This window comes from Oxyura jamaicensis, chromosome 3 (assembly GCF_011077185.1).
Source record: "Oxyura jamaicensis isolate SHBP4307 breed ruddy duck chromosome 3, BPBGC_Ojam_1.0, whole genome shotgun sequence".
In the NCBI taxonomy this organism is placed as follows: Eukaryota; Metazoa; Chordata; class Aves; order Anseriformes; family Anatidae; genus Oxyura; species Oxyura jamaicensis.
The window spans coordinates 43,817,958-43,833,544 of record NC_048895.1 but is presented as its reverse complement, the minus strand read 5'-3'; the positions used below and the strand labels follow the sequence as shown (position 1 = coordinate 43,833,544).

General features: G+C 37.2%; 1 long non-coding RNA gene across 1 annotated transcript; it reads left to right on the top strand.

Annotated features, from left to right (window-relative positions):
* Window positions 1-518: 518 nt before the first annotated feature.
* On the top strand, window positions 519-12,661 carry LOC118163398. Its single transcript, XR_004749027.1, has 3 exons — window positions 519-741; window positions 4,299-4,421; window positions 9,116-12,661. It is a non-coding gene; the product is annotated as an uncharacterized LOC118163398 (long non-coding RNA).
* The last annotated feature ends 2,926 nt before the right edge of the window (window positions 12,662-15,587 follow it).

Genomic DNA, 15,587 nt, shown 5'->3' with positions numbered 1-15,587 from the left:
ACTGAGGTCTTCCTTTACAAGAAGTGATTGTGAAGAATTGCCTGAAATTACAAAAAAATGAAAGTCAGCCAAGAGTTTATTAAACACAAGTGGCAGACAAACTGCAATTCATTAAGTCCCTAAAAACTGCTAGAGTGCCCCTATTTTAAACCTCTTGTTTTGCTTGTACTTGGTTTTAGAAACACTTTGTAATCTCCATCATTTGAGTCAGGATATTAGGACCTAGGACTTCTATTGTTATTTTATATTCTAAAGAGGGGAACAGAGTGGAGAAGCAGAAGATACTTTTCTAGTATCTGCTTACAATGTAAAATCCACCTGTGTGATCACTAAAGTCAGATGATGATCCCTGGAGATCACTTAATTGTTGAGAAAACAGTTCTGCAGTCTTCCTGAAATTGCTTGCTGTTTAGGGACTGTGAATATAAATTCAAACTCTGCAGAACTTCTCAGGATTAAAGCTGATATCTTCCAAATGTAATTTTACTTGTACTGCTGAAATGAAGGATCACTGTTAATGAAATTTGTGTGTTTCAGGCTCTCTCACATGAGCAATGGATAGTTGGTAATATTTGCACATTAGTTTTAACCAGTGTCTATCTTAGATGAATGTAACAGTGTCTGAGAAGCCTGTGCAGAATGAAAGTGTCAAGACACGTGAAGTCCTGTTTGTCCTGAGGAAGCTTCTATTACTGACAAACCAAGAAAACACCCTGTGAACACTTTTAAAATTTGTGAAAAGTAAGTACCTCATTTGATTTTAGTTACTGGTATCTCCCATAACTTTGATAGTTTCAGTTGTTCTAATATTCCATTACATTTGTGTGTGTGTGTGTGTGTGTTACAGCTGAGATTTTAGAGACTGAAGTAGCAGCTTCAGGCATTTGGCATATTGTTGTAAGTCCTAAGCAGAACTGTTTATTTTAAAAGAATATAAATCAGAAGCTCTATTAAATGAACACTATGTTAACAAAATCTATTGTAGACAAAACAATCCAAATATAATTGAACCACACAGTTTAAGCTGAAGAATTCAGATCATTTAAATCATTTGTGATTCTGAAACTAAGAAAGTACCCTGCCAACTTTTGGACATGGTTTTATTGGAGCTTGGAGGAAAGTGGCTATGATTAGTGCTCTTCCTTGCTCTTTCTGTTAGTAGCTAGTCTCTTCTTGGTTAATTAAATGTTACTGCGAGTCTGTTCTCTCTCCCTTTGTGAAGGGTGACACTGGGTATGCAGGGACTCCTTTGTCTCTCCACCACTGAGAGCTATGGAAGAACTCCCTCACAGTACCCAGCCTCATGAAACCTGTAGCTCCCACTGGCTCCATGAGGAGGTTGAAGCTCTGCTCATCTGGGAAATGGTCTCGCATGGATTAGAAGATGCCAGAGCAGTGGTGTCCTTCCCCTGCCAAAGTGGATGGGCTGTCATGGTGAGCTATGGGGAGGCAGAGCTGGAAAAGGGGAGATGAGACAGACAGAGGAAAGGGTGTGATCCAGGAAGCACCATGCATGGCACAGCGTGAGCAACAATCTCCCCATAATTTTATTGTCATGGTATCACGTTGCGTATGGAGTTGCAGAACTGCCATTGCACTGATATAACACATATTCTTTCTCCTTGGCCAGAACAACTATTAGACTTCATTTTCAAGCGGAAAGATATTTTTTAGAGAACATACACCCATAGTCCTCAATGTGGAAAAGCCGATCTAAATTTGAGCTGTTCTGACAGTTACAGGTTTGAGCTGTTCAGTTTTACCATGTCTATCCTTTACCACTCTCAGACTCTAATTATTATATGAATCAAAGCATGTCTAAAATGAGAGAGATGTTAAAAAAATGAGTATGCTGACACAAATATCTATTCATAAAAATAGCTCTCTTTCTAACTCTGAATTTGTTAGTTATACATTGGATTCAGCCAATGTATTCTCAGCGTCTGTTGAGGTACACCCAAATTGCTGCTTGGCATTAAAGATCTGATAAATTAGTTATAGAATATCTACAAAACCTGCACAGCAGCCTGCCTGAACAGTGCAGACAGTTCACACTTCAGAATAAAGCTAGGCTTTTGTTCTGCTTCTTTAGCAGCCAAAATGGGAACATATTTTTCCCTACTGTATTTTGCCCACCGAATAAAAGTCTTCTCTGAACCTTGACAAAGAGAAAAGAGGGTGTTTCAAAACTCCAGTGCATGTAATACAACCCTGAAGCTCATTTGTGATAAAAAATAAACTTTTATTTATCAGAGAATCAGATCAAATACACTGGATTAACATTCATTTGAATTGAAGAAGAATATCCTTTTCTGAGCTTCTGTTTGATTTTCATGGCTAATGGATATTTTCTGGTTTGGGATACACTGAAAATATAAGCATAACTGAGATTTGCTTGCTCTTGGATCAGTGGGAGCCAACTGTGCTGTGCTGACAACACCTAAGTGGGATCACTGCTTTTCCATAGAGCAACATTCTCTGTAATTCCAGAACAGGTAACCTTAGATGATCTTTTTAAATACACATGACCCCTTCCTTAAATAAAACATATTTTCCTTTGCAAAAAGCATGCATATTCATCACCCATGGTTATTCATTTATTTTATTATTATTTTTTTTTTTTCCAGATGTTATATTTCATTTGAGGCAAATAAACCTGTCCAGGACATTGATGTTTTTCAACCATAATCCTTTTACTTATTTTATCTAAGATAGTAAGACAATGCACCTGGTATATATTATGGCTTTTCTTAGTCTAACTTGGGACAGAAACATTACAGGAATGTAGTATTTTGAGGAAAGGCATTTTTTCAGACAAGCTTAAAGTAGAGAATCTGAACTGATAAGATTTATTTATTTATTTATTTATTTATTTCCCCCCCTTGCAGGATGGTAAAGAAATGTTGATTCCAAACTATTTCCTTATTAGTGCAAGGACTAAATTATAAATTATTAAGAAAATCAGAACAGTATAGAAAATACCATCCTGCCAGTAAACAAAGTTATCGTGTCTTAAGTAATTCATACATCTGTAGTAACACAGGGAAAAATGTCAAATGGAACTTTAAATACTGCAGACAAATGCCAAGAACAGTGAGAAGTATGAATGCATTCTGTAGTTTTACACATGCAAAGACAGTTTGTTACAGAAAAGACATGGTGGAGAATAACTGTGAAAGGTGTAGAGAAATGAAATGAGGAATGCTTGTCTTAAGTGAAAAGATCAGAAATCAAGTTTAAAAGAAACAAAAGGAGTACTTTTTGCATGACACTTAACTAACTGATGTACTCCTGGCCACAGAATGTGGCTGAGGCCAAAAATATCAAAAGAGGGATTATACAAATTTGGGAAGGTTAGGCTCACTAGGAAATATTAAACCTGCTAATTCACATTCAAACTCTGCCTCTAAATTGCTAATATCCAGAAGCTGGGTGTACTGGTAAAAGATTATTCCCTCCTTGCCTCTTTGCCTTATTTTCTTTGCTCCAGATTGAAATTTCTGGTCAAAATAAGAGACAGCAGGAGAACACCCTGTAGCTAAGAGTACCAACATTTGGGCTGTAGTCAGACATTGTATTTAAAAGGGCTTGTCTTGATGAAGCATGGGAATTGCAAGTCTTCTGTCTCAAAAATATTTGTAAGGTAAAGCAAATTTTTCTGGCTAATTTTAGCTTGTGTAAATTACTAGTGATCATAACATTGGGACCAATCTTTCATAGCTACAGATGAGCTGAGGGGTGGCAAATACTTTCTCATCTGTAAGTTATGGTTTCAAATTATTATCATTACTTTGCTGATTGTTTGTGCTCTTTTTATTTATTTTTTATGGAAAGAGTGGGTACTTGTGCTTGATGCCATGTTATTATTGGCAAGGATGATTCATAAGGCATGGTGTTCACAGTAATTGTCTCATTCTGTGGTCTCTCATACAGCAATTGTCTCACAGAATGGTATCAGATTTTCTGGGTTTGTATTACTATTTGTTCCATAAAATACTGTCATATATTGCCTGTATAACAGCTTTCTATTTCTCTCCATCTGCCCTGTTTCTCCAGCTAGTCTGGCCAAACGTTGGAAGGCTATAAAACTAGATGTTTTCTTTCAAATGATAAACTCTGTATGCTATTAATCTCTCCCAACACTCTTTAATGATTTATGGAGCACTGTGGTCTTTTTTCTTATGAAGTTTCCATCTGATCCTTTAGACACAGTCACAACCATGTAACTGTCAGACCAGTTCAGGAGCAAATTATTTCCCTTCCTGTTCTAAAGCAGTAATTTCCTTTTCTTCTGACAGGAGGAGATGAGAAGTCATAGGATTTCTGTCACTGTCACTGCAGTTCTAAGAACTAGTTTGCTGAATGTGGAATAAGTCTGGGACTCCAGCCTTTTTTTGCCCTGTGACTGGAAGAAACTGTCAGTAAGTTACACTTCTCAGTACTCTTCTGTCCTGTGAAGTTTACTTGAGGTGAATGAACTGAGCATGGCCTCAGTTGCCTCTTAGTGTTGTGGTTTCTGTTTGTTTGTTTGTTTGTTTTTCCCCATCCTTCCATTCATGTTAGTCTGCCAAGCAAAGGAGCTGGCATGGGTGGTACAGAAAGATATAGCCTAGTCTTCAGTGATGATCTTGCCCCTGTACTGGCAGAAGAATTGCCAGAGCCGGATAAGGCTGCTCCAACAGACAGCTGTCCTCGGTCCTCTTGTGGCCCTCTCTCCACAACATCAAGTATTTGGGCCAAGTACAAGACTAACTGCAAAAGTACCTCTGATGTTCAGTGGTGTTAAGATAATTTTATTAAAATCCTTCTCTCTCCTGAGCTACTTTGTGGTCTTCATTGTAATCCGAAATGTTACAGGTGGGCTTTGGATGGTGTCAGGGCAGAAGGGTACATCTAAGCCAAGTCATTCTCTGCATTCCTTGCATTCAGCAGGCAGCAAAAAGCACTGTTTTGGCACAGATCACATGTCCCACTTTAGACTGGTATTTCGGGATGAGATGAAGCATGCCTTGGCATTGCCTGATTCTTTATATCAGGCAGCCTGCAGAGACTGACTTGGATGTGAGTTGAATATCCCTGAGGAAGGAGAGTTTCATGGATAACTTACCTGACTTAACATCAAGCTTCCATCAAATGAGCAAGTCTCATTTTTTCTTCCTTACCCCTTCGGTTTCCCACCACACCCTTCCTTAGGGCAGCAATTTGTTTAATCCCACAGTGACCCAGTTTCTGGGACATAATTGACAGATTTTTTTAAATTATTATTTATTATTATTATTATTATTATTATTTAGGCATAGCTTCATGATAATTTGGCTTCTGGAACCAGGTCATACCTAAAAGATCCAAAAAATGCCTTTTCCTTTTCAAATAATAATAATAATAATAATAATAATAGTGGGAACTCACTGACAGGATGAGACAGTAGGAGGACTCCATTTCAGCAGCAAGTAGCAGTTAGACAGACTTTTCTATACATCTTTCTCCATGCATCATCGTTCCAATTATAATGGTTGCTGTGGAATAGATTGCCCACGTCAGTCTTATAATTGAATATTTAAGTGTAAACACCTTCATATTCTCATGTGCAGTTTCAATCTAAGAATTTCAGTATGGGCAGAAAAGCAGCAGTCTGCAGAGTGGCTGCCTTCCAGGCTGGCCATGAGAAGAAGGATGAGGAAGTGAAGGTTTAGGTGTGGGTGCCATCAGGTTGATCACTCTCAAGAAAAGATAAAGGAATTAAAAATTGATCTCAGTGGAGTTAAGTCCCTTCATGACCTAGCTCTAAGACTCTGTTTAGCTTTGTGATTGTAGTAGTTGGTCTCAAATCTTGATTTGTAGTATTAGTTGGGCTCAAATCTTGATTTGTGATTGTAGTAGTTGGTCTCAAATCTTACTACGTGAAGATGAAAATTTCAAAGAAATTTTCACCTTAAAGATTATTTTTGATCTGTTAAAAAGTCTAGTTTGGATAAAGAGGCAAATAATTGAAACAAAATCATGTTTTCCACTGAAAACTGGTGAAGACTATATGAAGTCACAATGTCATATGGATTTGCTTAAACTGAAGGAATAATAATTCACATGTACACTTTATAGTCTGTGTGCTAAAGCTTAGCACAGCCTTCCTCTAAATCCTGACATGTGTTTTTTTCCTAGTAGAACAGAACCTAAATACTTGGTAAGTGGTGTAATGCAGTGGTAAAATGATAAAACTCATATTCAGCTAAAATTGTGCTTTACTGCCCTCTTGTTTCTTTTGGATCAAGCAAGAAGAACAAAGAAAAAAATGGAAAATAAAGTCTTAATGAAAATAGAGAATGGTGGTGCCAGACAGAAGATGTGACCTGTCAGAGCACTGATCTCAGGAGATTGCTCTAGGAATCCCAGCCAGGTTGGCAGCTACTGTTTGTAGCTTCTTGCTCCAGCATCACAGAGAAATTCCTAAAGGCAAGCAGAGATTTTATTCACTGAATTTTAACTGACGCAATCCTGATTCCTTTAAGAAAAGCATGTTTTCCACCATTTCCAGACACAATCTTATTTTTTACTCCAACACATGCTGCATCAGTGGTGAAGGCTGAAGGGATTTTGGTTCAATTTAGGTTAAACAGTGTGTGCCTTTCTTTTATGTATTATTGTACTGATGCCTTAGCTGTTTCAAATTGGATGGGGCAAAAGTTTTGAGGAAAACTTTAAAGCCTGGAAGATGAATATGGACTTAAGAACTGATCCAAAGTCTGATGAAGCCACAGAGAGTTTGTTAGGTTGTTGTTCAGACCCTAAATATGTAACCTGATCTTTCCTACCATTAGGTGAAGATTCATGAAAGAGGAGAGAGTCAAAGGGGATAACAAATGCTTCATGTGTCAAATGAATCTCAGGGCTTGTGATACATTTGCAGTCCAATGAAATCCTATTCACAGTGGAGCTGAACTCCTCCTCTAATCCTGGGTCTAAACTTGCAAAAGATATCTTCTCCATCTTCTCCCAAGAACTGATATTAGCTTTTACAGGTAAAAGTTTTCATGAAGAGTACCCACTCTCTCCTACTCTCCTACCTTGGATGACACTTCCAGCAGAAAGAAGCTTCATTACACAAAAAGGTGTTTAAACAACCCCCTACCCACCCACCCCCAACCCCACCCCCCCCCCCAAAAAAAAAAAGAAAAAAAAAAAAAGTGTTCTTTAAACTGTGTAAACACATTTATGTTCCAAAGATAGCATATAAGTCCTAAGCACTTTCTGAAACATCAATCCAGTAAAGAAAAACAGGAAAAGGGAAATTTGGGGGGAAGATCTTATCAAAGAGGTAATTTTAAAATAATCTCAAAACCTGGTTTTCCACATTTAATTGTTAAGAATAGCAATAGCTGCCTCTTGAGAACCGATAATAACCGAGAAAGTATTGCATTAGGTGTTGTAGAAAAACATCCTTGAAATTCTCTTGCATGGAAACTGAACACAAGTCTCACAAGAATGGAGATCTTTATGTCTGAATAAAAAGCAACTTAAAAATTGTAAGAGTAATATGCATCTATCTAACCAGTGTCTTTAGAGGAGAACCATTTCCATAGAGGCTAAGGAGCAATAAACTGAACACTGAATGAATATGTATTTTCAAACCTCAGAAGTGGGAATATGATTCATCTGAACAACAATATGCATCTTTACAGTGGTTTGAATTTAAGTCTTTTTTTCTTTAGCCTTTCTTTATCTTTAGACTTACCATATATGGATAGGCTCAGGCTTATTGATTAATTGCGCATAAAATAGACTGAAACCATACTCACTTATTTCTGATCTGATAAAAATGGACATTATTTAGTTTCAAGAAATGATATGTTTAGATGTGCCTTTTTATGTGTTAATAATTAAAACAGACCAATATTAACTCTGGCTACAGGGGAAGAGAGGAGACACCTTAGGCTAACTTAGCTAGAAGCATCCATATGTAGATGGGAGGTCAACATTTAAGCCTCTGCTTTGGCCCCACCAATCTACCATGAGCTCTACAACTAAGCTGTCACTTTCCCTTCATAAAAGAAACCCACTCAGTCTGTTAGCTTTGGAGAGGGGTCCTTAAACCAACATTGTTTTTCTGATAGATTTTACTCTTTGGGGAGAGGGAAAAAAAAAAAGGAAAAAAAAAAAGGGGGGGGGGGGGGGGAAAGCAATTAAATTAGCAAGTTGGCCAGCTGCGGTGGAAAGGAAATAATGAAGGGCTGTGCCTAAGATAGAACAACACACCTATTTCATCTGCGCCTATTTCTGAACTGTCATTTGCTTTGATTTATAACCATGGTTTTGAAATATTTTAATGTCGTCGAGAATGTAGCTTGCTCCAAGATTTGAAATAGCACAGACGTCAAAGCCAATAAATATCATACCTTGAACTTGGACAATAAACCAAATGCACCAAGAAAGGACTTGCATTTTTAATTAATTAATCACAAAGATGCTGTCCTCTGGCCCATGATGCAGGATGTCACTTAGAAGAAAAACATATGTTCCTTGACCCTTTCAGGAGAGATTCCCTGCTTGGTTTTGACTTGATACATCATATTCAGGTGCACTGTGGTATGCCTTGAAGTTCATACCAAAAACAGTTGCTGGATTTATTGTCCCATAGCGTAAATTTAGGTACAATGCACCAGTGCTAGATCCACTGTAAATGTCCAAAAGAATAATTTGCTTATTTTTGTTGAATAAACCGATAACTATCAGTAATCTTTGAAGTCAGAAAAAGACTATAGTATACAGATTTAAGAGACTAAATGCCTTACTTGTCTGGTAAAGGGACCAAATATTTTTCATGCCTAGATCACTGGCTCAAATGTGTCTAAATCTAACATTACACAAAGTCGCTATCATCTCCCATTGTTTAAAGAGCACCTGCTATGAAAAAAAAATAAAAAATAGGTGATCACTATTTAAACTCTTACCAGGCAAATAAACGTATGCCACTTGACACTCAATTGGTAAAAAAAAGTGAAAGAAAACCTGAATAAAATAAGAGCCCAAATACATGCCCCTTTCATTACTACTGTTGAACCAAACCTCTCTTTGTATTACTGGAATGTTTGCATAAGCTTTATTACTTTCCCTTTTCCAGACAGCACTCCAACTTGAGCTGAAGAAATACCACAAGAAAACTGCTCTTACTGAATTTCCAGATGCTTGAAGCAGGTTGGCCTGGGAATTGCAATGTATCCATCAGAACCCTTTCCTCCTTTTCTCTTTACAATCCCCATGATCCTGGTAGATCACCACCTTCCAGATGTGGTAAGCAACACAGATATCACCCTTACAAAGCTGCGCTGTTCTTTGTCTATCACCTAGCATTGGAGAAGGATGGGGCACCCAAGGGCTGTGAGATGCAATAAGATGGAAGATATTGCCCTCCCCTTCATTTACCCCCTCAAAAAGTGGTTTCCAGGTTTAAGAATGAATGGACACAGAGATGTTGCAGGAACAAGCAAAGAGTGTGCTGACACTTTAGAGACAAAAAATGTAGCACCCAGAGAAGGGGTCAGAACAAGTGACTGAAAACATGGCTCAAACAGCAGTGCAGAATGACTTGTTTTAAGCTGGTTAAAACAAGCAGTTTGGGAACTAGCTCTGGCTTCAGCAACCATGTACTTTAGCTCCTCCAGCTCAGTCTGTTTGGAGAAATATCTTTTTCTTTTCCCAGAGGAACATCATGAGATGATAGCAAGTATCAGGCAAAAGACCATGTCACCATGCACATTTGGTAAAACAGGTGATGAAACAGGGCCAAAGTGAGGTTAGGAAGTCAGGCAGCATGTTGGGGTCAGGAGCAAACAGGAGAAAGACTGCAACACAACGCCAGGAAGACCAAGGGCAAGAGAAGCTTGAGAAGTCACCAAGGAAAGGGGTGTGAGCTGTGCCTGAGCCTTTCCAACAGCACAGTGTGGATGAGCTCCCTCAATATCATCACCTTGCTATACAAATATGTGAGAGAAAGCATATTTCATACATGCTGCAGAAAATGGTGGCAGAGTTTGCAGTGGTCTCTAATTTCATATGATAGTGATGGTTTCATGGTTTCTGGTGTCCCTCATTTATCCACCCCTGCCAAGAACCACACCACCTATGGTTCCTCTGCCAAGCATTTTAGCCATCCTCAGAATAGATTTTTGAATGCCTGAAAGACAGTGAGCAGGAGCCATTTCAAACATTTCATTTATGTCCTTGATTGAAGTATTTCTTTCCATGGTCTGCATTGAGATCCAACCCTGTAACTACCCCAGAGTGTGGGTGGGCAGGATTGGTCCCTGCTCTTTCATTCTTAAATGCTATAGTTCTTTACATTCTTCCTGGATATTTTGAAAATATAGGAATTCTGTTCATCACAGTTCAATGTGCAGCACGCACAATCTATAGGACTTAAAGAAAAGCTGTGTTCCACACTTATCGTCAACCTGTGGCTCATTTTTTGTGAGCAACTATTGCAGAACCCTAACTCCAGCTACACAAAGACTGTTTCAGAGCAAGTAAATCCTCAGGTGGTACAAATGTCTGCTCTCCTGAAGGCTGCAGTAATAACACTTGGGGCCTAATGCAGTCACACTTCACAGCCCTCCCAACTGCAATGAGTCACCGGAGTGATTCAGAGCAGCGCTGGTAAAGTGCCCTGAAACCTATCTTTTGCCCACCTGCACAGCCTCCTCAGGTTGTGTCATGCTTTTACTATCTGTCAACAGGTATTATTTAGAACTGTTGACAAATCACAATAGGAACTGCCTCCTGACTTTAAAAAGTTATATTCATAAAGCACTTGGCACATGCTCTGATGTAATTTCAGGAGTTCCACTTCTAGTTCCAACTTAAACCCAGGAAAAGCAGAAGTGGAAATATATTTTTAATAGTTGACTGAGAATTTTCAGACCTTGACATGGCCTCAGATTCAATATAGCTTGCCAAATTTGGGATGAAATTTTGAACCTGTTTAAAAGTTTCACAGGAAAGAAAGGCATCACAGAGTAGTAGTTAGAGTAGGCAATATGAAGTGAATGATCTGAATTATTTTTCAGATATTATCCTGGGATGGATGTATACCCACAGAAAAGCTCTGAATCTATCTCTATTTCTAAATAGGCACACAGTAAATAACATCTATAATTATATTTTTTATAATAAATGCAGTATATTAAAATTATTACATAATACTATTCCTAATAATACTACTCCGAAAGGCAATATAAAGGTAATTGAAAAACAAACAAAAGGCATGCTAAAGCTAAACTGCAGAAAGGCCCAAATCCAGCTAAGCACTTAAACACATGCATAACTTCAAGCAGTAAGTATTAATGTCTCTCACATATATGATGTTCTGCATATGCTTAAGTGCTTAACTGGACTGGAGCCTAAATTCACAAAAGCAACACTAAATCTCTATCCTTAATTTTTGCACCTTTGCTAAATTCTTGCTTTAATGCTCTTTATATTCACAATTTTATTTATATTTGCAGGAAAGAAACATACTTCTGGATGGTATTTGTATGTCCATGTGCATGTGCATCTGTATGTCTATAGTCTAGGCATAATTTTTAGAGTGTTCTCTCTCATTTCTGATATCAATATTTTCTTATTGATCAGACCATTAATATGCATTTGTTCAAGCAGCACCACAAGATTTTTTTCATAGAACTTTCCTGCCAAAAGGAGTGCACTGGCATGAATATCACCATTGTATTCATAAGACATGACACAGCCCCACATTATTTAAGTGACAAAAATAACACTAGTCAGCCTTGATTCAGAAGCTGTGCAAGTTTGTTAATGTGGGGCTGTGTTTTCAGCAGGACTTATAGTCTTACACATAACACAGTCCTTAATGAAACAACTTAACTTTCAAATCACAAAATCACATCTGGATGATATTCAGCCTTCTGGGAGGGCAAATTGAAAGAAAATAGGTCTTTTGACCAATGGTCATGGAGACATAGACATTAATATTAGTTAAAAATTCTAAAATTCTTCAGTTGAGAGCCATTGTCAGGGCTATTGTACACTGTGAGTGTGACATCTACACAAAAAAAAATAAAATTAATTAAAAGAAATGTAATCTAACATTATTTTCTATTTATTTATTGGTTTATTTATTTGGAAACAAACATGAACTCATTATTTACATGGCTTTTTGCTTTGAAGGAAGAAATTTCTATAAATGAAAGTAATGCCATCTTTTACCTGTTTTCTCAAGTTAAATGAAACTATTCCAGAAATTTCCAATACAGATGGGTGTGTGCCAAATGGCTTAGAATTCCAGTTTAATCTCACTCTGGGCCCAGCTCTCTAGATGTTTATCCAAAGCTCCTATGAATGAATCAGATCTTCAGACAACCAGATTAAGAAGAATAATTATTTACCTATATTATTGTTGCGTTGGTGTAAAGCAGAGGTTTTAGGATTATGGTGGTTAGAAATGGATTAAAGCATATGTTAAAAGGTTAGCTTTGTTCAATATTTTAAGTCTGTGTTTCAGTTTCAAGTGTTCCTGTAGCAGTAGTTACAGAGATTTGTGTATCTGGGTTAGTTTAGGTGTTGCAAGTTGATGATAAGACCTCATTGGGTTTTGTGTCTCTGTTTTGAAGAATGGTCACTTTAAGCTTATCTAAAGCTTGTGTGATAGCTCCAGTATCAAGAAATTGGACTGAAATTTAACTTTGTATAATATGACTTTATATTTTGGGTTGAATCATGAGTGGGAAGCTTTGTTGTCACATTCGCCTTTGGTCTTCAAATAATCTATTAGAAAAGTCTCCCAGAACGTTTGGCTCCATTTATTTATTTATATATTTTAATCTGAAGTTTTATTATATTCTTATTTTATCCATTCTAGTTATGAGTTTATTTTATGCCTGTGTCCAAAAACCCCTTTTAGAAAAATGACGTGTCTGTCAGATACTCATTTTGAGATGAATATGGAAAAGAATTACGATAATAAATCTACCACTACATACCAATCTTATTTAAGCTTCTTTGCCCTGAGGACATGACAATAAGTCATGCTAACACTTAGAGAAGATGTTCCTGTTAAAGTACATATATTTTAATCCTACCCATACTGTATATCTAGATGTGAAACACCACTTTTTCATCACAGGCAAATTTCTGACCATATAACTGAAAGACATGGGAATTTGGAAGAGGAAAAATTAAATAAATAAATAAATAGATGGATGGATAGATAATAACAACAACAAACAAAATGATGCCTCAGAGATACTGGAGAAAACCAAATGGAAAATATGTGTTACTGGAACAAAAAAGGTTAGTTGAGCAACTGGCCAACAATATACCATGACTGTTCTGTGGCTTGACTGTTCAGAAATGCCCTATTTTTCATATTTCATTTCATATTTTTAAACCAAATAATCACAGAGATCACAGATACAGTATTAACATCTGAACAAAGAAAAGAGTGACACTCCTAAAAAATTGAGCTAATTTGCATCTACTGAAAGGTTGAGCAGGAGGTAATTCCCTAAGCCTTAAAAATGTGATGTATTAAGTTTATGTTTCAACAAAGAATTACAGTTTTGCATTTTTGTATGAACTATTAGCTTACCATTGACAGCAATAACTACACAGTCCCACAAAATGTTGATATCAGTGTATTTATTTTGGAAGGGAACAATGCAAAACTAGCCAGTGATTTGAACTAAATCAGTAAAAAATGCAGTAATGCAAAATGTAGTGTATTTGCAGTGTAACTCACATTATCAACGAAACAAGTAAATGGCTTACTGAAGAACAAAAATCCAGGCACAGAGTAATCTGAACCTTCTGAAGGTTGTTAATAGGTAATGCATGCAAACACTTTTATTTCTTCATTTAAACACTTTAACTAAGGATAACACATAAAAACACTTTTCTTTGAAACAAAGGCAGAAGGAAGAAAAAATGAAAAGCTTTAAATCTCCATGGGCAGCAGAGAGAAGCTTATGTTCTTCATAACCTACTTCTTCCTTTAAAATAATTCCAGTGATGAAATTTGATAAATTGACTGTACCAAATGGGATCGTCATATACAGACCTACCTTTAGTTAAGTTGAACTGTTTTTCATAGGATTTATGATCTTCTAACCAAAAATATCCTACAAGCCTGCATTATTGTATATCATGCTTATATGAAGGAAATGTTTCTAGAAAGACTTATGTATTTTCAAGTAAATACTCTGTAAAGAACTAAGGTCAGAAGTAACTCATCTTTTCTACAGATTTCTAAAATAAGATCTCCATTTGGGAAGAGCAGTCAACAAGATGCAACATATAATCCCTGTATATATTGAAAGAGATACTTATGCTGTGTATTTTCTGTACTTTTGTTTGCCCATTCAGAAAGGGCAGTAGAGCTGGAAAAGTTTGAGAAAGACCAGTGGGATTACCAAAGGTCCTCACTTCTGCATGGGCTTCAAATGAACCTTGTGTTTCCTACAATAGAGATGGATTTGTATTTGTTTCTTTAATGAAGTTACATATCACCATCACTATGAGTGGTAGCTGTTTATATTATCAGAGCATGTCTAGGAAGCAAATATGGACCAGGATGCTTCTGTGGCAAATATCATGTCTATCTGGAATACAATGTAATTGTTGTGAAAAGTGTTAATTTGATTCGTGTCAGTATGGAACAATGCTAGGGCCGCATGATGAAATATAACCTTCTATTTAAGAAAAACAGAGTGATTAGTGTACACAGTTCTTGTATCATGCAAAGGAAGGGTCCAGCAATTTACGTAAAAAGAGGGTTTGAAGGGTGAACATTGAGACTTGGGTCTGGGAGATAAGGGAACCTAGGAGTTTTTAGGAAACTGCTGACTTCTGCATGAGATGTTGCGCAAGCCTCTGATATCGGGCAAAGAGATCACCAAATAAAGGGGGAGTTGAAGGACGACTGAAGGACAGAGCCTGGGAGGAAGACTACAAGCCTTCAGCATGAGCAACCCCCAGAGGGACCACTAGAGACTGATACGCATGTGTCCGGGTGAGGGTTTGGATTCCGGCAACTAATTATAATAACCCTGCCTTTTCTAGGAGTAGTGATGAATATGTATTAGTCTAGGAGCATAAAAACCAGCTGCCTGAAGTAACAGGTGTGCATCTTGGTGGAGCAGAGACTTCTGGCGCACCCAGCTTGCCTCTATTCGTTTAATAAATTGCAAACTTTAATTAGAATCCTATTTGGAACTCAATCATTTATCATATTGTCAATACAAATGGTCACACTAATTTACAAACTGCTGGCATTCCTTCTAGAAGAGAAGTATCTAAATTGCAACCTTCAGCTCCTGGAAAATGATCGTATTTTTAACACTTTCATTCTAATCACAGCACAGCAATATATTTGTTGTTCCAGTTTCCAGCTTCTAAGGTTCTTTTTTGGATTATTTTGCATGTTGAATTAGCAACTTGGAAATATCTTAGTCTAGATTGACTAGATTGCACAGTTTTTCTTGCATTTCTGTCTCTGTGTGTAAATGAGGTAACATTTGTAACTGGTTGCAAAATGCATTTTGAGTCCCTTCAGACCTCTGGCTGAAATCTTCTTTTCTACT